The 24,357-nt window shown below is 40.2% G+C and overlaps 1 long non-coding RNA gene across 2 annotated transcripts in view; it reads right to left on the minus strand.

Moving 5' to 3' along the window:
* The window catches only part of LOC102976433 (uncharacterized), a 34,005-nt gene extending 25,721 nt beyond the window's left edge, over window positions 1-8,284 (minus strand). For both annotated transcript variants that reach the window (XR_002892966.3, XR_449376.1), the window contains exon 1: window positions 8,204-8,284. This is a non-coding gene — a long non-coding RNA (uncharacterized lncRNA). The remainder of the gene's footprint in view (window positions 1-8,203) is intronic.
* Window positions 8,285-24,357: the final 16,073 nt, after the last annotated feature.

Consider the following 24,357-nt stretch of genomic DNA (forward strand, 5'->3'; position numbering starts at 1 on the left):
AGGTACCGACCAAAGTTCAGAGTACTTCCTGCATCTCAGTTTCTGCTCCTGCATCATGAGTTGCTAGAGAGTAGGGACTGTGTCTCTTTAGCTGGCACACCATAGACGTGCAATACTCCTGTTGACTAAATGAAGGAAAGACCTGTATGTGAAATAGTTAGTTATGTGAAGAGTTATGTCTCAGTGCTTGAGTTTATCCAAGACAGTGAGGATATCTCTGGGACAAAAAAAAGGGACATCACCTGTGATGACATGTGTCCCTATGCAACCCCAAGGTTAGATTTCTTTAATGTTAACTACAAGCAGAATCATATTTTTCTCTAAACTAACAGACATACCCCATTGATGAGTCTATTGTCTTCCATTATCTTCTTTCTAATTCTCTTGAGTAGTCCATTTGTATTTTTCAAATCATTTTAGATCTCTCCCCTGATCTGGCAGTGTAACAAAAGCTACCGAGTCCTGTTCTCCAAGAACTCAAATGTAAGCAGCTTTAGATAGCTGAACAATCCTCACTCCCCCAAGAAAACTCTGTGGTTACCAAAAGTAGAAAACAAATTGGTAAACAGAATTGAAGACGGTTTCTCTCTCTCATTCCTAACTCTGTAAGAACCTCATTTTCTTGACTGAGTATTCCAACATAACCGTAATAAACATTCCGTCTTATTTCAGGGAGCCGGCACCCACCATAGAGGCCATGTTCTGATCCATGTGCTATTGGTTTCTGGGTCTTAAACTCAATTCACCAACTCTTTCACTAAGTTCATGAGGCATCAACTCACAGATCAGTGAACGTGTCAGTGTTGTTTCGCCCCACCTTTCCTGCTAACAATTCCCCAACTCTTAGTTGAATAGAGGCTTGAAAATGACTCATATCCATCTCCTATTTCTCCGAAAACTCTCATCTCCTAATTAAGCATAATGCTTTCAAACTCTGTATGAATTGACATAGCTCAACTAACTTTTCTTAGAATACTAAAAATGGACTCCTGTTATTGTAATATTACGAGTCACTCACTAATATCTCTTGAAAGAGACAAAGAATATAAGATGGTTTTAAACTGCTGAACCATAGCAATCAGGGGGATAAGAGTGCCTCGTAGACTATTTTATGTTTCCTCCTCCTGGAAACAAATCCCTCTTCATCACTATACTGGAATGGCGCTGTCAACACTGGGGAGAATGGTGCTGTCTGCCATAAACATCAAGGGAATACATTAAAACCTGTCCAGGAATTTTATGAGCACAATGCCAATCCTAGTCTCTGAAACTTTTCAGAAACTAATGCTCTCTTCTTTCTAGTGTGGGAACATCTTTTGGAAAACTAAAGGTAACATTCAATCAGCTGTTTGACAGTAGAAGTGGCCACAGCCTTTTCTTCGAATGCTATTCCTCAAATCCTCTATCGAACCATGAAATTCAGCAAATAACCACCAATGTCCTTCAGACGTACTCCAGGGCCACGCACATAGTAGGCACTCCATAAATAACTAAATAAAAAATTGGGATTTTTATCTAGCTAGCTGGTATTGAACAGCTAGCTGCACAGCCCTGTATTAGGTGCTATGGTAATTCCAAAAGTGAGAATAACTCACTTTTCTTCTTTATACAGTTATTTTTCTAGTTGATGAGATGAGAAAAATGATGACCTTGCTACTCAACAGTGGGGTCCTCGTAGACCAGCAGCATGGACAGCACTTGGGAGCTGGTAGAACTACAGAGCTCAGGTTCCCCTCCACATGGTTCATCTGCACACTAAAGTCTGAGGAACGCTGGTGTAAGTAATGTATTATGGGTACATAAAAGATGAAGAAATGACTTACGGAAGGATGCTAAAGGAAAACTTCAAGAGAAGGTGGCGCTGAAATGGGCCTTGAAAAATGGGTAGCTAGAGGTATGCACAAAGATTCAGAAGCAAGAAAACAGCAGATTAGAGAACAGGGAGGGAATAATCCAACAAGCAAATAGATTGTGGGGAAAATGGGAGAGGAAATTGAAAGATCCTTTAGGGCAGATTACCATACTAAAAGCTTGGGCTTTTGTAGTATAGATATAAAAGCATGATTGCTTGAGCTTTAAATAGTAATAATAATACTAATAGTAAAATTAACAATAATACATTAAGAAAATTAAAGTTGTCGTATAAAAAATTGGAATTGTTTTCTTACTAAGAAACTCGAAACAAAAACGAGTAAGCTGGAGGAATGATGTGAAGCATCTTGGCTTCACAAGGGTGGCTATAGCAGAGGTCATGGTATATGAGATTCTTGGCCACGTCGAACCCAGAAAAGACCTGCAAGCTAAATGTCAACTCTTACCCCATGGTGGCTGCCAAAGAAATCCTTAAGGAGCCTAGAAGTTTAAAGAATTACTTTTCAACTCACAATGTGTGGAGTTATGTCAGATATAATCTAGAATTTAGATATGGTTCTGGGTCTTAAGAAGCTCTCAACAAAACCGAGAGGTGCCATAAATACAGAGATAGCTATTGAGAGAACAATGAACGGTGCCGGGAGAGTTTTAATAATGCCCTTTAACACTCAACTAAAGCACACCAGCTGCCTGAACGCTCTCAAATCCAGCAAGCAACTTCTTGCCCTATGTCTGATGGTCATTTTTCACAGTGAGGTTTCATTTGTTCTATTGCCCAAACTGTAAGTTTCAAATTTCCCAGCACACTGCTAAACAGCTTCCTGGCATACTTATATAAAGAGGGATTTTGTAAACTCAACGAATTTGGGAATTGGAAAAATCTCATGAAATCTGCCCATTTTTTAATTTTTTTTAACATCTTCACTGGAGTATAATTGCTTTACAATGGTGTGTTAGTTTCTGCTTTATAACAAAGTGAATCAGTTATACATATACATATGTTCCCATATCTCTTCCCTCTTGCGTCTCCCTCCCACCCTCCCTATCCCACCCCTCTAAGTGGTCACAAAGCACCGAGCTGATCTCCCTGTGCTAGGCGGCTGCTTCCCACTAGCTATCTATTTTACGCTTGGTAGTGTATATATGTCCATGCCACTCTCTCACTTCGTCCCAGCTTACCCTTCCCCCTCCCCGTATCCTCAAGTCCGTGCTCTAGTAGGTCTGTGTCTTTATTCCCATCTTACCCCTAGGTTCTTCATGACCTTTTTTTTTTTTTTCTTAGATTCCATATATATGTGTTAACTGAGCCCAGAGAGGTTAAGTGTTTAGCAGAATGATAAAGAACTCCAGGTGACAGACTATGCATTGACCGGGAGTTCCTTACTGAGTGTGGGTCATGGGCAAATTTCTTCATCTCACAAAGTCTTAATTTCCTCAACTGTAACATGGAGATAATGATACCAACCCTTTCAGAATTATTGAGGAGGGTTATATAAAATAAAACCCTTGCATATTACTTTATACATGATAAAATGGTCAATAAATAATGGTTATTATTATTATTATTGCTATTTTATCACAGTGCCTGGCATTAGTAAGCATTGACTAATTAATAGTAATAATGGTTTTTATTCATTGTTATTTTACTGCCCAAAGTGGCAGAGGTTATTTATTCAGATATTAGAGCCAGAACCCAGATAGCCTATATCCCTTACCTCTTTTTCTAAAAGACTTGCATTTAAATAATCAAAAAAGGATTCCCTTCCATAATCATAGGCTGAGTAGCCTAATCAAAGATTTCACAGGAGAAAAGCGCCACAATTTCTATGGAATGGCAGTCTGTTTGTACCCTTGTTATGCCTAAAACCAAGAAGTAAACATTCTTCTTACAGTGAGGAACAAACTCATTGAAAGATTGCGTAGCACACATGGGGAAATATCGCAGCTTCCTGAGTTAAACCGATTATCTTTTTGATAGAAATGTGAATATTTTGTGGAGTAACACTTTGGCAACCAGATATAAATATAAGGAAGTCATAAGCTGCAACGGAAAACATTGCGAGAGGTTTTTGTTTGTTGGGTTTTGTTGAAATTTGTTTTGTTTTGTTTCTGCTTTTTCTTTAGAACGGTGCTTCCCAAACTGATTTGTACAGTAATCATCTAGGAATCACCTGAGAATCAGGTTACAAAGCAGGGACTGACCCAGCAGGTCTGAGGTACAGCCAGTCTGACGGTCTACACTTCCAACAGGATACCCGGCCATCCTCATTTTGAGTAGCAGGGCAGTGTCTGGACTCACTTGGTTAAATTCATGAGTGGTTATAACAAGAAGGTGTTTGGATGGCAGAGGCCACCGAGGAACAGGCTAGAAGAATCCGGGCCACACGCTGAGAAGAGGTTTGATTTTTATCTCAGCTGCAACACAAGCCCAGCCAGGGAGAATGTGCAGCTTGGCACCCGTGCCCACCTCTCAAGCCACGTGCCAGGTGATGGCTCCATCTGACAAGGCTTCCTGCCTTTCCTAAGAAGCCAGGGTTTGAGTTATTTCACCTCTTATGTCAAGAAACTGGCATCACTGCTCTTCCCCTACCGAGAGGAAACCTTTTGGATTAAGGATCACTGGAAGCACCAAAAGGCACTATATTTTTCACCATTTTAAAGGACTTAAATCTTTTGGAAAGTCTTTTTACTATGTTTTGCAACTCATTATGCACCTAAAATTATTTCAAAATGAAAAGTTAACACATTTTTAAAATGCACAAAAGACTAAAACCCTGGGAGTTTCTACTTTTCCACATCTCTTGAAAATACAGATTGCATTTCCCTCATTGAGACTATTTTCTTGACATCTTCACTAAAAGTTTGCTGCCTGACTTCATTCTAGTAAGCACTGTCCAAACCGTCCCCTCTGTTTTCTGGATGCAGCACCAGCACGTGGTCAGCAGGAATATCGAATCTACTCTCTTCTCTGAGAAACAAAATTGATCAAAAAATATCCTTCCCTCACTGCCCTAGGTAACTTTTTTTTTCCATATGCTCTCCCAAAGCATTCACAGACTGCACCACATCACTTAACAATTTTTTCTTATTTTTTATCTCTTTTCAGGTAACATCTTGCCTCCTAAAATAAATTATGTTGATTCTTTTTAAAAATGAAACATATATTTCTCCTTCTGTGTCTGTCACAGCGCCCCACGAGGCTGGCCACGAGGCTGGGCACGAGGGAGAAATTCAATCAATATCTGTCCCATTGAGGGAGAGATTTACTGATCCCGTCAACCTGACCTTGTAGCCTTTCTTCAGAGTCTGTGTCTTTCTAACAATGAATCATTAATCCACAGATTCCCCTTTGGAAAATTGGCCTAAGCCACAGTATTCTCCCAGATAAGCAAACCATCACTCTAAGCAGAAAAATTTAGCCTAAATTTGTGTTAAGTGCCTCAAAGCTACTGAGGTTCCTACGAGATATGACTCCAGCCACAGCTCTGAACTCACATGCCTTTGGTTCTAATCAGGTCCCACCACCAACCAAGTCGTTCATGGTACCAGACCTCGGAGTCCTCATCTGCTAGATGGGGATAACAGGACCGCCCACCTCACAGACTTCATTGTAGATGAAAGAAGGAGCCCATGCAAAGCACCAAGGGCCCTGAAACATACCAAGTGCTCAGTAAACTTCGGGGATGAGTATCCTTCCTTGGGTGGAGTGGAGAAGACCAGGTATTATATCCAGAGAATCATCGAGATTAAAAAGTTTGAGTTTCCTAAAGCTACGTTTTCAGTAGAGCAGGGAGAAAGGAGATGAAGGGCAAAAGAACTGAGTTGTCTTCATACCTAAGTTGGTCCAGGATTGAAAGACCTCACAGGATTCCCCTCAAATGCCACTAACTTGCTGTTCACCACATTTATTTTGCTCAAATACTAAGTACATTTTAATTCCCATAAAGAAGGAAAGAGAGAGAGAGAGAGAGGAGGAGGAGGAGGAGGAGGAGGAGGAAGAGGAGGGAAGGGGGGAGGGCAGAAAGGATGCTCCAGCTCCCTTCTGCTGGTTGATGCAGAAGTGGGAGTTTTGAGCGGGTAATTAGAGAAGGAACATTGCCTGCAAAACAGATCTGATCACCAATCAATAAAACCATGAGGAACAGCAGAACTTGAATTATCAGTAAGAAATCAGGCAAACACTTTGAAGCAATCAACAAGGGAAATGGCAAAGGCAGCTATTTGTTTCCAGAGCATTTGTTTGCCCTCCAACTCACCCTCCCTGGGGACCTGCACCCACACACCCAATTTGTTACAATGTTACTTCAGACCTTCCCTCAACCTTATTGGCAGTATTTTTATTCTTCAAAGCTCTATGCTGTTTACAACTATTCTCTCGTCTTCATGAAATAGGTGGAGCATAAATCATTATTCACATTTCTTTCATGATTCACATTTCAGAGATGAAGAAAATAAAGCACAGTCACGTCAAATAACTTGTTCTCAGTTCCACAGCCAATCTCTAACAGAACCCAAGCACACTCTACTTTCCTGACTCCAAAGCCAGGGCTGGCGCCAGGTCTGACCCTCGTCGCCTTTGAACTCATTATCATCTGAGGCAGGGAACTGGCCCGGATCCATGCTGTCAACCCGTTCTCCAAGGTCACAGCCAACCAGATGTTGAAGGGTTACACCCTGTTACCCACCCTCCCCTAGGCTCTGCTCTTGGACCTCTTCGCACCTCTGACCAACTAGCACCTCGGTGTAAGGAGCCGGTAAGGCAAAGATGCCCTCTCTGTAGTCAGGCCCTCAGCTTCCCACATTACATCCTCAGCAGCAGAACCAGGACGGAAGAGGCTGCCTGGCTGCCTGCACTGTTTGTTTTTTCACTACTGAGTTGGCAAGGATGTTGATTTACAATTAGAAGCAGCATGCTTCTTCAAATATTAATATTAATAACTACAATGCAGAACACATGAAAAGGTCTTTTCATCTTCAAAGCACTTTGCAGACATTAACTCATTAGCTCTCCCTCCCCTCCCTTCAGAAACAAGAGGTAAGGAAGAATCTCCACAGTGATAGTGGCCACCCAGCGCCCTCCCTGCCCGGCCCCCGCCTGCAGAAGCAAAGGGGTTTCTCTTTAGATAAAAAGAAGGCAGGCGGTGCCATCCAGAACCACAGTTGTTGAAAGAGTCAGAGTGCCAGGCATTTTACAGATGAAACGGAGCTATCAGAGTTACCGTTTTCGAACCTGGATTTCCTGTTGTTTAACAAATATCTCTCTTTTCAGTTGCACAGTAATGGTATGAAGTAGGAGGGAAAATGGCCTTGTGATTTAAAAAAGAAAAAAAAAATCTTACCCTAAAGGTAATAAGGAAAACCTGCTATCGAATGCCTTGATCTTGGTAACCCAGCATCTTTTGAATAGTTCGCCTACATGAAATGCAACTTTAAAAGATTTAAAAAAAGAAAAAAAAATCTTACCCTAAAGGTAATAAGGAAAACCTGCTATCGAATGCCTTGATCTTGGTAACCCAGCATCTTTTGAATAGTTCGCCTACATGAAATGCAACTTTAAAAGGGGTTAACAGAGATGTTTTAATAGTAGAGGAAAAGCCCCCAACAAAGTGAGATTGCCAGATATAAAATAACCAATGGAGGAGAGCGGCCATCCACACCCCCTGCTTGTCCATCATGCTGCCCACGGATTCAAGCTCTGTGGTGGAGGTAAAAATTACCCTCCTTGACTTTCGGAATCCCCCTGCCTCAGGTACGGTCCCAAGGGAAAAAAAGTACAGTCCCTTGGAAAACTGTGAGTCACAGGACAAGGAAAAACACCGAAAAGGCTAGTTTGACCTGCAAGAGTCAAACCCCGTAGCAATTTCCTCAAAATAAGGGCAATTAATGAAGCTACTGAGGTTAAAATAAAATTTTTTTTAAATTAAAAAGTAAAACAATGGCTCACTAGGAGTGTAAGACAAATAAGGAAAGAAATGTCTACATTTAACTACAGCTTTATTTCTTTGGAAGTGCTCCAATATGTGAAGAAAATTCAGTTTCTGACAAGTGCTCGGCGAGTGCCTAAAACGTGCATATGCTTTTGCTCTTACAAAACAGGGAAAAGAGAGAAAAGGTCTTGATTTCTGACTATTCTAACGAGGTTAGGAAGTATTTTTGAAAATGGTTATTAAACAATTGAATTGAAAATACAGAAAAATGTGAAAAGAGAAAGCCGCTTGTATCCTGAAAGTCCCCATCAGTTTACCGGTTAATTCCACCAAATGAAAAAAAAAAAAAAAGGAAAAGGAAAATGGACTGCAAAGTTCTAGGCAGAAACTCACACCCCACTTACCACTTTGCCGGAGAAACTGGGTGAAGAATAGGTCCCGAGTGAGCTTCCCTCAATGTCTGTGGTCTCTTTCCAACTACCTGCGGGAATCCTCTGCTCGGAGGCTAAAGAGGATGCAAAGACCATAATGTTTCTAATAGAGCTGCCTCCTTAAATTAGGGGGTGTGGTCAAGCCCAGAAAAGCTGGAAAAAAGGCAGTGTTCCACTGGCCCGTGACTCCATGGAGGCAGCCAAAAGGACAGGCTCTGTGGTCTACATGGAAAAGCAAATCATGTTACTGGTTAAGGTAACACCGGATCACAACCTTAATTTATATCATTGAAATTACCCTTCTGTTAAATGTAACTCAGCCACCGAAAGTAGCCGGGAGGGAGATGAGCGAAAGAGAATTCCCTCAGTGGGATAACTCGCGTTTCAGCCTTTGCTGTTGTTTAGATTTACCCTCTACTGAATATTTGAATATTCATCACTCACATTTCTTGACCTTCTCCTCCGAGCCCTCTTTTAACCTAGGTCAGGGGTCAGGAGAGGGCTATAGCCTCAGGGCATGAAAGACTCAGAGAGCAGACTGTCTACCACCCCATCACCTGCTGGGCTTATCTCTAGTAACCTGGCTTATCTCTAAAAACAATAACGTGATGTGAAATGTGATGTTTCCTAAGGAAAAAACTTAATTCTGAGGAAGAATTAACTCTCTTAGAATGAGAGCTGGGGATTCTGAAAATTAAGTCTGGCTTTAGGTGATCTCTAAAATAGATTAGTTGTAGTGACTCTGATTCCTAGTACATGGTGCAGGAATAAAAGGGCAGAAATATTCACATATTCCTCATATAGAGAAAATATAAACAGTGTGAAAATCTTGTTCTAGGTGAAAATATACAGCACTTTATATCCACATGTTCAGAACCGTGGTAAGAATATTACAGTATAATATCATTTATCTGAATAGGATTATTTCATTACAGAATTTTTTTTTTTGGGAAAGTCAGTATTTGGCTTTGTAATTTAAGGCTTTTATCCTGAAAGTTTCCATTTACTTTGAGCAATGGATGGGAGTTAAAATGTGCCATGGTTGACTCCTTTCCCTTTCTAATGAAGGCACAGATGCTCAACTTTGAAAAACTGTGAAAATACAGTAAGTGTCCTTCAGAGCAACATCATCCTTATCCTTCATTGTACAAAGGTAGCAATGCGGTGAAGATCGTGCTGTCATGAAAACAAGATTTTACGGCTCATCTCTTGCCTTTGCACATTAAAAGTCTTAGAGAAAAGGAAGAGATAGTGCTATTGGTTCAGTTTTGTTTAATACATGTCTGTGCCAGGCACCGGGGGAAATGACAAGTCCACATTGGAGTGGGAAGACAGACACAGAAATCAACCATCTCGATCAAGTGTAATACATGCTATGAAAGAATCTGTGAAGAGAGCTACGGAAGCTTCAGACTGTCCCCTGCAGCCCGGTCAGCTCCAGCACACCGCCCCATTTAAAAAGCCCATGAGCAATTAAACCAATCACAACCAATTATAATTGTATTCACTATGTTTGCAAGAGAGTTTAAAAAAAAAAAAGCAATGTAGAGAAGACCCGGATTCTTGGCTTACATGGGTGTATAGTGTGATTATTGCAGAGCTCTGGAGTCTGGCATTGTCTACACAGAATTCACATAGCCAAAAACCCTTTAGAACCTTAGGGCCAACCTATCATGGTGGCCGAGAGCATAGCTAGAAATCTAAAGAGTGTAAAATAAGCCACGCCCCTGCTGAGATGGCCTAGAGAATGCCCAGGAAAGCAGCAAGTTTTGTTTTAAACAGTATCTTCGAAAATATAGCATTAGATGAATATCTACACACAAAATAATGAAGGGGGACCCTTACCTTACCCCTATACAAAAATTAACTCAAAATGAATCAAAGACGTAAACATAAGAGCTAAAACGATAAAATTCGTAAAAGAAAACAAAAAAAAACATAGATGGAAATTTCATGACATTGGGTTTGGCAATGATTTATTGGAATCACACCAACAAAAAAAAGAAATAATAGATAAGTTGGACTTCATCAAAATTGAAAACTTTTGTACATCAAAGATCACTGTTAATAAAGTGAAAAGGCAACCCACAGAATGGGAAAAAATTTTCAAATCCCTTACAATAGATTACAGAATATATAAGGACCTCTTACAACTCATAAACAACAACAAATAACTCCATTAAAAAATGAGCAAAGGAAAAATTTTTTTTAATTAAAAAAATAAAATTAAATATCGGGATTTCAAATAGATGAAAAAATAATGAGCAAAGGACTTGATTAGCTATTTCTCCAAAGATATACAAATGGCCAATAAGCACATGAAGAGCTTGTCAACATCACTAATCATTAGGGAAGTGCAAATCAAAACCACGATGAAATACCATTTCACACTTATGAGGATGGTGTGTATCAGAAAAGTAAAAAAATAAATAACAAGTGTTGGTGACAATGTGGAGAAATTGGAACACTTGTTCATTGCTGACGAGAATGTAAAATAGTGTAGTCACTATGGAAAACAGTAAAATGATTTCTTATAAAATTAAACATAGAATTACCAATGGAATCCAGAATCCACTTCTAGGTGTATACCCAAAAGAATTGAAAGCAGGGACTCGAACAGATATTTGTTCATAGCAGGATTATTCACAACAGCCAAAATGTGAAAACAACCCAAATGTCCATCGACAGATGAATGGATAAACAAAATGTGGTCTATACAAGCAATGGAATATTATTCAGCCTTAAAAATGAATGAGGGCTTCCCTGGTGGCGCGGTGGTTGAGAGTTCACCTGCCGATGCAGGGGACGCGGGTTCATGCCCCGGTCTGGGAAGATCCCACATGCTGCGGGGTGGCTGGGCCCGTGAGCCATGGCCGCTGAGCCTGTGCGTCCAGAGCCTGTGCTCCGCAACGGGAGAGGCCACAGCAGTGAGAGGCCCGCGTACCGCAAAAAAAAAAAAAAAAAAGGAATGAAATTCTGATATCTGCTATGACATGGATGAACCTGGAGGGTAACGTGCAAAATGAAATGAGCCAGACGTGAAAGGACAAATGTTGTATGATTCCACTTATATGAGCCATCTAAAATAATCAAATTCATAAAGACAGAAAATAGAATAGAGTTTACCAGGCTCTGAAGGGAATGGCGATTAGGGTTTAATGCAAACAGAGTTTCAGTTCGGGATGATGAAAAAGTTCTGGATCTGGGTGGTGGTGACAGTTACTTAATGCCACTGAACTGTACACTTAAAATGGTTAAGTGGTAAATTTTAAGTTATGTATATTTTACCAAAGAAAAAACATAAATATACTGTCCTGAAGGAAATATGTATAGCATTAGGGTTAAGTAGGCCATCCGCAGAGAAAAGGCTTTCTCCTCCACGTGAATGGTACAGGGCAATGGTAAAGGTAAATGATCCCCAGAAGAATAGGGTATTGGGACTTCCCTGGCTGTCCAGTGGTTAAGACCCCGCACTTCCACTGCGGGTGAGGGGTGCAGGAGTGGGAGTGGGGCACAGGTTCCATCCCTGGTTGGGAAATTAAGATCCCTAATGCCATGCAGCCAACAAAAAAAAAGCCACCATGTGGCAACAAGACCTGAAATGGCCTCTGTTTAAAAGAAAAAAGAAAAGAAAGAGGTCTGAACTCACAGGAGGGGCACAGGCTCTCCCTCCACCTCACAGAGCCCTCAGCTCTATCATCCATCAAACAGGGGCTAATAACACCAGCCCAACCGCACGAGGTTATTGTAATTACTGTATAACTGGATGACTATCGAAACAGTAAACTGGAAAGGCAACATTGGGTGTTCTTTTCCATGCTCTGCAATATCACATTCTATGGAGAAGGACCTCAGTTGAGATGACTCTATAGCTTAAGATCTTCAAGAAAAAAAACTAAAGCCCAGTGACCTCAGGGACATGTATACCTGTGGCTCTCATGTGAAAGATTTATGTTAAAAGAATTGTTTATTCAGAAACAGACTCACAGACATAGAGAGCAGACTTGTGGTTGCCAAGCGGGAGGGAGGTGAGGGGGGATAGACTGGGAGCCTGGGGTTAGCAGACGCAAGCCATCACATATAGATCCGACAAACCACCAGGCCTTACTGCACAGCACAGGGAACTCTAGCCAATCTCCTGAGATAAACCAGAATGGAAAAGAAGATGAAAATATATACTTTTATATTTATGTATAATTGAATCACTTTGCTATACAGCAGAAATTAGCACAACGTTGTAAATCAACTATACGTCAATAAAATATTTTTTTAATTGTTTACTTACCTGAAAGAGTATCTTCATAGCCCAGCCTAAAGGATGGTAGTTTCAATATCATTTAGACCCAGTTGGAATAGGGCCTGAATGAATGGAGAATAATTACCACCAAGCTCTTTGCTGTTTTTACTGTGAAGAAATCTTTTTTCTTTTCTCAGCATAGCAAGCCGCATCGCAAGTTAGTATCTCCTAAGAGGAAAAATGTGGAATTGAATTCCCAGAATCTTAGCCTTGCCAGGATGCTCAGCCCTTCCACCATCAACCTTCCCCCGCTCCCACCCCAACCCCCAAGATGCAGGAATGCCCTTCACAACGATCTACAATGATTCTTTTTTTTAAATTTTATATTGGAGCATAGTTGATTAACAGTGTTGTGTTAGTTTCACGTGTACAGCAAAGTGATTCAGTTCTACATATACGTGTATCTATTCTTTTTCAAGTTCTTTTCCCATTTAGGTTATTACAGAATACTGAGCAGAGTTCCCTATGCTATATTGTTGGTTATCTATTTTAAATATAACCGCGTGTACATGTCATATGCAATGATTCTTTACACCACTGTCAACACACAAAAAGAGGTAACTCTGAACTGAGCAATGGCTTTCAATGTAACGAGAAACAAAACGAAATCTCCCTTTATTGCATTCACATATTATCTCTTCTTTCCTTCCAACTCCCTTGGAAAAAACTTCTGATGCTTCAGAAGACTCCATGTACACAGGGAAGCAGTACCTAAACAAATTACAAAAACTGAGCAGGGGTAAAAGCCAGATACCTTTACAAGTGCAGTCGTCACCAAATATGGAAGAGGCCGCAGACTACAAGATGAAAGGAAAGCAAAGAGCAGAGAACCTTTGTCTCTTCGCGCCCCAGCTCTGAAACTTCTTATGCACTTTGTAACAAATCTATCTCCTTTCCATAATCAGAAGCCAAGCCTTTGTCTTGTGCCACAGATGGATCAGCTGTGGCACACGTACGGGTACATGCACATCTGGCCCCCAGGTGTGGGTCCTTCTGTGCACCAGGGAGCCTGTGGAGAGGCTGGGCTTCTTGGCAGGGTCCTCCCAGCACCCCGCACCCCTGCAAGATGGGCCACTTCAACAGGGCTCGAACCAGCTTTCTGTTGTTTCCTAGTTCTTGATGAGGTATTTGACATTTGGAGCTGGGGGTAGGACCCCAGATGGACATCCTGCAAAGTAGCTTAGATAAAGCTTGTGGAACGTGCGTCACCAAACTCGTTCTCTTGGGCCCACCGAGCATCCTTTAGATTCCATAAATTCACAAAGTTCCAAGCATCCTTTAGATTCCAAATTCACGAAGAGCCAGAGTGGATGGTTGTATGACACACTACAGCCCACTGAAAACCCATCTCTAGTCACCTCCTTCTTGGACTCTATTCCTTTCTCTGTATATTTGTCACTCTGCCCCCATTCCCTCCTCCGTCAAAATACCTTTACTTTTTCCCTCTGTCAGTGGAGCTCCTACCAAGTCATTTTTAAATCTCAGTTTTTAATCACACAATTAATATGTGGTCCTAGCTTATTCAAACAATACGGAAGAGGTTGAATTAAAAACTGGAACTCACCATCCCTGCCCCCTTTCACCCAATCTCACATGGAAGAGTTAACTATTGTTTACAATTGGATGTGCAGCCCCCTAGACCTTTTTCCTGTATCTTTTCCGTGTATAAAATACACATTATATGTATTTTCCTGCAACTTGCTATCAAACACTTGGCAGTGCATTTACTGGGGTCAACTTTCTATGTTGGCCCCATCTGAGCGACCTCGTTCATTTCAGCAACCAAGTCTTAATGCTTCATTGTATCTCATCAGTTCCAGCTCAAGTGTTTTTTCCTCTGTGTCTCCCCAACACCCCAGCCTCCTCTTCCTGCACTTTTTCATGCAGACATCATCTTGCTCATATGTTGTCACACCGTGCTATGGAAGTTGTTCATCTCTCCCTCTCATGTCTTTCCCGCCTTATCTCCTCAACTAGAATGTGACCCTCGAAGGGCAGACATCCCTATACGACATTAAGTGCCTCCTCAGCAAACTCCCTTAACATAACGCACATTCATATGGACTGGTTGAGTATACAGAGTTATGGCTTGACAGGTCAAAATATCCTGCAGGATGACATCATTTTTTTGAGATCTGAATGCACAAATCCCCTAAGTATTAAGTAGTCATTTCTGGTGGCATGGGAGACTTTTTTGTTTTATTCTTCTTATATGTCTGTGTTTTCTGATTTTCATACACTGTTCTGTTCCATTCAGGTGAAGGAAAGAAGCACATTTTATTTTTAAATATGTGACTTTATTGGTCTAAGATGACAGAAGAGCACAGTGTGATAGCAGAGACTCTGAGGTTAAATTGCTGCGATTTGAATCCCAGCCCTTTTATGTTACCATGGGCATTTCATTTAAAATTTCTGGTCTTTGTTTTCCCCATATGTAAAATGAGGACAGTGATATATACACCTCAGGGTAGTGAGTGCTAAGTATTGAATTCATCGAGGTTTTACTCAATAAATACTAACCATCGTTATCAACAGCAAGGCCAGGGCTAGACCCATGGCTTCTATTTTCCAGCCCAGTGTCATCCTCTCCACATGCCGTGAATCCTCAGAGGAAAGCCCACAAGCTGATTTTTCCTCCTGGCTGGAGTGCCGGGGTGCTGATCAGGAGAAAAGAGACGGATGCAGCACCCAGTAATGCAATGAGGACCTGCCTGATGAGAGAGGGATCCTCCTGAGTCTCTAGAAGGACAGCGGCAGCTGGGTCTTGGTGGGTTACACCAAGTAACATTGACCACATTCATTTTTCCCTTTGAAACTGTGTACTGATTACAGATCAAGCCCGGTCTTGCGGTCAGGCCCACCTTCCCAGGACTACAACAGGGTTACTCTTTGAAGCTTCCAACCATGTTTTCTAGTCCTGATTTAGAAGGCAAACCAATTTCTTTCTTTTTTTTTTTTTTTTTTTGAATGAAAGATTCCTTGAATTCTATAGCGCTTTACAATTTTCAAAAGTTTCACACACATGATTTCATATAATCCCATAATAACACTAACATACTAATTTGAAAAGATACGTGCACCCCAATGTTCATAGCACTATTTACAATAGCCAAGGTATGCAAGCAACTTAAGTGTCCATCAACAGATGAATGGATAAAGAACCTGTGGTATATACTAACAATGGAATACTACTCAGCCATAAAAAAGAATGAAATTTTAGCAACATGGATGAACTTGGAGGGCATTAAGCTCAGAATTAAGTCAGACAGCGATAGACAAACACTGTCTGATATCACATGTGTGGAATCTAAAAAATACAATAAACTAGTGAATAAAGCAAAATAAGAAGTAGACTCACAGATACAGAGAACAAACTAGTGGTTACCAGTGGGGAGAGGGACGGGAAAAGGACAATATAGGGGTAGTGGGGGAAGAAGGGTTAATATTGAAGGCAAACAACTTTCCTTGGAGGGACGCTGAGCCCTTTAATACATTTCCTGACCTATCAGGATAAAGTGGCCCGAAACTGCCCCCTTCATGGGAGGCTGTAAGGGCTTCTGGAAGGCAGCCCAAACTCTGCTTTCTCCAAGGTGCTCAGGAAGTAAGCACCAACCTCCCACTCTCTTTGTGCCTTAGACATCTCTCTTCCCATGCCCTATGTCTGGCCTAACTCAGTAGTATCTGCTCAGACGAGATATGCTTCCCTGAACAGAACTATCATGACCAAAAATTCTAGAAGCCATAAGTTCATGAGCTGGGAAGGATCTTTAGGGATTCTGCATCACCTTTTAGGTAAGAATACAGAATCAGAGAAATTAATCTCTTGGTTAAGAGAATGCTAATAGATAAATTCACCATAAATCTTCGAAGCTAAATGATTAGCCTTTCTGTAGGAACCATTATCAGCTGCATATTAAGCCTCTTGGGTGAGTCTAAGTCTAGGTTTGCAGCTAGAGGAACCAGTACTGAAGGAGCAAAATTCAGGTTAATTGAACCATTGATGGAATAGTTCTCTCTTTTTCACACCAAATGCCTGGGGATTCAGTTGATAGCTCAGTCGCCAGTAAACCAGGGAGAGGAAAGAACAATTCATGTACCACAAAAATCATCATGGATTTTGCTGTTTCAAAGCATGCTTAGGAACGAAAGTCCAGTAACCACAGTCAGCCACAGCCATAAAGGCATTGAGAAATTTATGGAAAGCCACATTCATCAGTTGTTAACGTACTCATTAGTTTGGCCCGGTGCTCAAGAATGATTAGTAGTAGATTGGTTTCTTTTTGAGCTTTTTTTGGAACACCATTTCAACCAAATGCCAGGTTTGCTGCTGACATCTTTATCCTGGATACTTCCCTTTTTCCTCAACATAGCCAAGATATTCCCTGAACTCAGGGACCAAGGAGACAAGCTAGGAATATCCAGATGCCTCAGACATTCATCTACATCTGGTTTTGACCTGAATTCTACCTCTGCAAAGAGGCTTTCTCTGACCACCGCCATCTCCCTTCTCTCACTGGACTATGTCATCTCATTATATATTTTAATAGTGTACCACTTTCTCATTTGTAGCAAAACTTAGGTGGTAATTATTTGTGTAATGTCCATCTTCTTTGTTTATTGTAAAATCATGGGAGCAAGAAATGGATCAACCTCATTCACACTGTTCCTGCAATGCTTATCACTGTGCCAGAAATCTAAAGTGAAGGCTATATGAGTATCCGATGGGGGGAATGAATGAATGAGTGGATGGATGGATGGATGGGTGGATGAACAGATGGATAGATGGATATTTGAATGCTGTCTATATACGATCCAATTTACCCATAATTTCTTATCTTTGGTTCTTTGATCTTTAATTTTTCTCCCATTGCTCCTGCTGTTGTCACAGAACATGATACCAAATTCTGGCACCCAACTCTGTCCCTAGAGTACACATCACACCACTGTTTCAACATGAACTTTTTTTTCAATCAAAACAAACATGTCAGAAGAATAATTTACCTTTTACATAGCACAGAGTGAAGTGAAGAACTGACAATTAACCAGAAGACTCAGGCTGTGTAAACAGACAGAATGAGTCACCACTTCACACCAGATTTCTTTTTGTCTGTTATCTGGGTTAATTCAGTCTACAGCTGGTGTGTTTTTCCTTTACCATTTGAGTAGTTGCCGCAATACATCCTTCATCTTGTTTTTCCTTAAGAATAAGTAAGATGGAGGCAATTGACTTGTGATTGCTGGACTGAATCTAGACTTTTGGGTTTTATTTCCCTCCTAGTTTGTTTTCTAAGAGTTGCAGATCTAAAAACTCCCTGAAACAGCTCACTCATTCTTATCAATGGCTGTTGGACACAGAAAACTCTTCACAGCATAGAGGTGTGTAGAAACGGGATCCCAATGTTAATTTGGAATATGGGATGAGCATGAAGAATGGAAAGAAATACTTTGGTTGTACAATCCAGTATTCTAGCACCCCAGTAAGCATACAAATGAGTTACTTATAGCACCATTTTTTTTTTTTCAAAGAACCAGCTAAGGAAATCACAAAAGCTTGAACTCAATCTTTGCACCATCCAGAAAGCATGTGGAATAGCAAAGATGCTGACCTTGCTTCTGACTTGAGAGAATCTGGCTCATTACCTAATGAAGGGCTGTCTCTTGCAACCTACATCACAGCTCATCCTTGACCAGAGCACAGCAGGATACGGTGCACGACCTTTTATCTTATTTTGGTGGCATTTCAGAGGTGAGTTTTTAGAAATGTTGGGTGTTTGGATAACAGATACTTCTAAAAAGGGCCAAAAGAAACAAAAACAGTAAAAGTGAAAAAAGCATTGTTACTTCTAGCTCAGAGTAGGGCAAAATCCTCTGATGGATCAGAGGTACGGAAGGGCTGGTACTTGTTCAGATTGTAGAGGTCAGCTCTCTCGGTGATCAAAATTCAAGGAAGCCTAGAGTAAATAATTTATATTGAAAGTATGCTCTTACTCTTAAATCATTCTCCAAGATTGAAATTCAAGGACTTTAACCTTGACTCCAAGAACAATTTTTCCTTCTGTCTTTTTCCAGGTACTTATTATCCTTTTTAATCCAAAAGTAATCTATGTTTACTGTTTAAAACTGGAGAAATATGGAAAAAATAAAAACAGAAGATTAAATTTATCTATAACGCTCCCCTCCCCTTCCAGAGATAGCCAGTAATAACATTTCCATGGATAATTTCTTTCCAGTCTTTCTATATAGATAGGTATTTTTTATTTTATAAAAAATAAAATAGATCATATTACACATAATATTTTAGCCCAGTTTTTCTTAACCTACTTTTAATGCCATAAACAGTTGCCTTTACAGTATTTTGTCTGGTATGTTCACATGTATTCCTAAAAAGTCTAGAAATTTAGCACAAGATTGAGCCTTCATTTTATACTGACTCTTCTAGCAATCAAAAGAATCATAAGACCTGTGTTCAGTTCCTAGTCTGACTAACTAGTTGTGTGTTTGGAGGAAAGGTCTCTGGGCACTGGTTTTCTCATCCATGAACTAAAGATTATATACTTAATTTCTAGAAAGTTTAAGAGGAAGACTTCTGATACATAAATCATACAACACACAGTTTAACTCCTCCTCATTGCTTACTATGGACACTCCATATGAGAGGGATTTCCCCTTTCCCTTCATTCCTCGATTTGCTTTCCCTTTATTCTTCCATTTCCTTTCCCCTGAAACAATGAAATGTGATGCCTTTGATCTGCTCATCAGAAGATGGGTGGTTGGCCTCTTCCCCACTTCTGCAAACTCAGCACCAGTCTCCTGCTCTACAAGGTCTGTTTTTGAGCCCCAAACACAAGGCAGGTACTTCTATGTGTGTTCCCACCACCGGGCTCATCTGAGCTCCGAGCCCCTGGTGTAGAAACTGACTCCCGGAACTTGAAATAAGTCTCTGCTTTCTCGAAGGCTCCAACCAGAGAGAGTCTATGAGAAAATGTAAAAGGCACATTCATTTTCTTTGGACCAGAAATAGAAACATAAATCTCTTCCTCTTTTAAAGGGTCCAGTAAAGATTTTGTGTTCCACATCCAAGGGAAGCTAGGAAGAGACAATGTTTTTCCACTGTAGCCGATGAAAATGGATGGGAGACTCGATTCACCCGTGATTGGGAAACTAAAGGAATCCCTGAGGTCTGATACAGTAGTTCACAGAAAGGTGTTCCAGGTTTCCTGAACTCCACATGAGATCCTGCACAACTGAATTCTTAAGGTATTTCTCATGCCCATTGCCTGAAAGAAAGGACAACCCGCTTCCCTTCAGGTCTAACCAAGCTGCTCATGTAACTGGCCCAAGACCAACAAAGATCAAGAGATTGAATGCGGATTAGAATTTTATCTCTGCATATTTCTGGAGTCTGTTAATTTGGGTATCTCAAGAAGAACGAGCATCTCACCAGAGAGCCTTCTGTAGCATATCTATAGAGAAGATATGAAGAAGCGTCTGATGTTTAATTTCATCCTGAATGCCATTGACCCCAGAGACTTGTGACTCTGGCGTGAAATAGGAGCAGTAAGGAGTAGCCCTGGTGCATTGCATTATCTTGAGGCGCTGATATTTCCACATATCAGCAAGCAGGATTCCAAAGAATGGCGGCATCAGAACACTGAGCACCTTCTGACACATTTCCTTCTTGATTATTTCTCTCCCATCCTTGTCCGTGTTACTAAACGTAGCAGTAATCTTCACGGAACTAGGCATCTCTCCGTGCTGTTGCCTATGGTCTTTTCTCATTGAGATGCTGAAAAATAAAATGAGATAATAGAGACAGAAAATGCTTTGAAAGTGAAATGCTTTGCATATGAAAGGAACTGGAGAGTTTGTTTATGATAGCTCTGATGAATCCTGCCTTGTCTCCCTGCAGCAGACATTATAATATTTCATTGTTGGAATTGAAATGGCCGCATAATAGGCAAGTGTCACAGAACTTGGATCAGTAGATAAACATTACGGGAAAGCATATTTCAGATCAAAATGATGAAGTGCTTTTGAGCATTTAGAGAGCTTTTGAACATGTGGAGCCGTTCAAAGAAGAAATGAGAGCCTGGAAAAGCACTGGATCCGTAGGACCAGCCAGCAGGGATGCTGTAGAGAAGTTTCTTCCACTGGACCAGATGATAGCTAAGGTTCCATCCAGCTCTATGTGATTCCACTACTACAATGATCTCTACTGCTATTTTTAAATATGTAAAGGGCTGTAATGTAGAAGAGGAAGTAGTTCATTTCAAATGCATCAAACTAGGCCTAGCTGATAGAAGTTGTAGGAAGGGGAGCATTGGCACAGCAGAGGAACAACATTCAAATATTTGGAAATGTTATACAATTAATTGTTTCAAACTCAAGTAGACGTAACTATGGGAAAGTAATCTGACCAAAGCTACCGGTGTTAGACCACAAACTCCTGATATTTAATCCAGTTCCGGGTTCTCTGTCTCACATGCCTCTCCCAATCCAAGGCCACACATACTTGGCAAGTATATGTTTTAAAAATCAGGGAGTTCCAGGGCAGTCCAGTGGTTAGGACTCCATGCTTTCACTGCCAAAAGCCCGGGTTCAGTCCCTGGTAGGGGAACTAAGATCCCGTAAGCTGTGTGGTACAGCCAAAAAATAGATAAAATAAAAATAAAAATCAGAAGACAGCCATGTACGGTGACCGTTTGCTGAGGGTCCTCCTCTGGTCCTGCTACTTTATAAATCCTTTTTTCTTAGGCTTTCTTTTTCAGGGAAAAAGTAAATTAATAGGCTTATGCTACCCTGAGACCTACAGAAACTAGACTGCATTGAATAAAATCTCTTGATGGGAATGCTCTGTTTGTTTCTGGGTATTACACATGGTAACTGCCATTTGGAATGCTCTCCTTACCTTTCCCTTAGCAAAATCTTATTCAGTCTTCATCTCCTCTCCTCTCTGAATCTCTCCTGCCAGACTTTACCCTCTTACCAGTAGCATCACTACAAGATCAGGTATCACCAGTAGCATTACGATGGGATCAGATATTCACATTCCCAGTTACCTTGTCCATAAATCCAATAAGCATTTGCTGTCTTACATATTAGTTATTTGTTTACACTCAGGGTAAAGACTATGACTTATTTATCTTTGTATCTCCAGCACCTCACTTGGTGCCTGGCCCTGAGGAACTTCTCAGTATAGGTTTATTTGGTTGAAAATATGCATAAGTTTTCATTTATTTTAGAGCCTAGAAAGTTAGTTGCAAATCCCGTGACAGTCTCCAATGCAACAAAACATGGGTAGCTTAAAATTTTAGATATATTTATGAATCCCCGCCCCCCCAAATGCCTTTTTGGGCTATTATGGAAAGGGGTCAGAGAGCAAGGAAGCTCTTACCTCAGGGCCTTTGCACTTGCTCTTCCTGCTGCAGTTCCATGAAGTTCCCTCCCTTGCTTCACACATATCACATGAAGATGTTCACTCTTCAGTGAGGTCTAGCCTGACTATCCTATAAAATAAAACCATCCATCTCCATCCTCAGTATTCCCTATCCACCTTATTTTGCCTTAATTTTTTCCATAGCACTTTCCATCTGACATACTATGTATCCACTTGTTCATTTGTTTATTGTTTACCTCCTCTCTCATCAAAAGGAAAGATACTTTGCAGGTTTTGTTCACTGCTGTATCCCCTAGAAGAATGCCAGGCACATACCGAAGGCTCAACAAACATTTACTAAACAAGTGACTGACCAATGAGTGAATGAATAAATGAATTATTGAAATTAAAAAAATGGTATTGCCCAATAAAAAAGTCAATAACATGCCTGAAAAAAGTCAAAGTCTCTTGGAACAAAGAACAAAAAAATGTAAAGACATGAAATATCAAATAATAAAGTTAAGAGACATAGAATATCAATCCAGGATGTGCAACATTCACCTCATAAGTTTTCCCAAAATAGAGGAGAGAAAATAAATGGGAGAAACTATTAGAAGAAATTTATAAGAACTGAAGAAAGTCACCAATCTTAAAATCAAAGTTTCATCCAAGGATAAGAGAAGATACAAAAAGCTTTTAGAAAGATGGAGGCAAGTCATCTACAAAAGAATGGGAGTAAGATTGGCATCAGTCTTCAAATTAATAGCAGTGGATGCTAAAAAATATTAAAGTCATATCTTAAAATTTTTGAAGAAAAATTATTTTGAACCTGAAATTCTATACCTAAACCATCAACCAAGTATAATAATGAAATAAAAACAGTTTCAGACATACAAAGAATGTGAAAGTTTACTGCCCATGAAGCCTTTCTGAAGAAATAGGATGTAGAGTCACCCTTCAGTATCTGCAGTGGATTGGTTCCAGGATCCCCCATGGATACCAAAATCCACTGATGCTCAAGTCCCTTATCTAAAATGGCACAGTATTTGCATATAAATTATGCACATCCTCGCATATACTTTAAATCATCTCTAGATTGCTTACAATACCTAATACAATGTAAGTGCTATGCATATAGTTGTAAATACAGTGTAAATGCTATGTAAATATTTGCTGGCATGTGGCAAATTCAAGTTTTGCTTTTTGGAACTTTCTGGAATTTTTTCCCAAATATTTTGCATCTGAGCTTGGTTGAATCTCAGGGTGCAGAACCTGTGAATATGGAGGACTGACTGTACTTTAGCAAAATAGAAACTGAAACAAAAAAAAAAGAGAAGAAAATGAGATCCAAGAAACAGTGGACCTTATCCAGGAGAATGGTATACAGTAGGTATAAAAAGCAATCACAGAACAAGAGAATGTCTTTAAAAGAAGGTAGATTCCCTTGTAACATAATTAATATAAGGTTGGATGAAAGGTGAAAGCATAAAGCGCTTTAACTAATAAGAAAAAAAAAAGCAATCAGCAGCACCAGGAAAAATAAAAAGCTGTATAAGAAAGTCATTATGAAAAATAGAAGGTGATCTCATTCTAAAGAATTCATGGAACATAAGAAAGAGAATTCATTTGATATTAAAACTTGGAATATTTTTCAAGTTTTCAATATTTTTCACTGGCACACAGGTTTAGTGACAGAATTATACCTCATCCTATAAAGTCTAATTACACAACTTGGTCCTGTGGTGAACCGCCTTAATATGACTACATAGTCATCTGAATAGAAATGGGTTTTCAATTTTTAGAATCAATCTATAGACCAAGCACGAATGACTTAATTATGATAAAAACTGAACGCAAATATTATAACTTTGGTGATATTAGGAGGTAAAGAGTATGTGAAAAGGTGGAGAGAAACATAGGCATGCTAATTTCTTCATTTCATATGACATGAGGTCAGAGTTGTTGTCCCAAGATGATGAATCAAGAAATTAAAAATTGAGGTGTATTCCGGTCAGATTGGCCATCATCAGAAACTCTAGAAACAATAAATGCTGGAGATGGTGCGGAGAAAAGGGAACCCTCTCGCACTGCTGGTGGGAATGTAAACTGATACAGCCACTATGGAAAACAGTATGAACGTTCCTTAAAAAACTACAAATAGAACTACCATACGACCCAGCAATCCCACTACTGGGCATATACCCTGAGAAAACCATAATTCAAAAAGAGTCATGAACCACAATGTTCATTGCAGCTCTATTTACAATAGCCAGGACATGGAAGCAACCTAAGTGTCCATCGACAGATGAATGGATAAAGAAGATGTGGCACATATATACAATGGAATATTACTCAGCCATAAAAAGAAATGAAACTGAGTTGTCTGTAATGAGGTGGATAGACCTGGAGTCTGTCATACAGAGTGAAGTAAGTCAGAAGGAGAAAAACAAATAC

This window comes from Physeter macrocephalus, chromosome 16, assembly GCF_002837175.3.
Source record: "Physeter macrocephalus isolate SW-GA chromosome 16, ASM283717v5, whole genome shotgun sequence".
In the NCBI taxonomy this organism is placed as follows: domain Eukaryota; kingdom Metazoa; phylum Chordata; class Mammalia; order Artiodactyla; family Physeteridae; genus Physeter; species Physeter macrocephalus.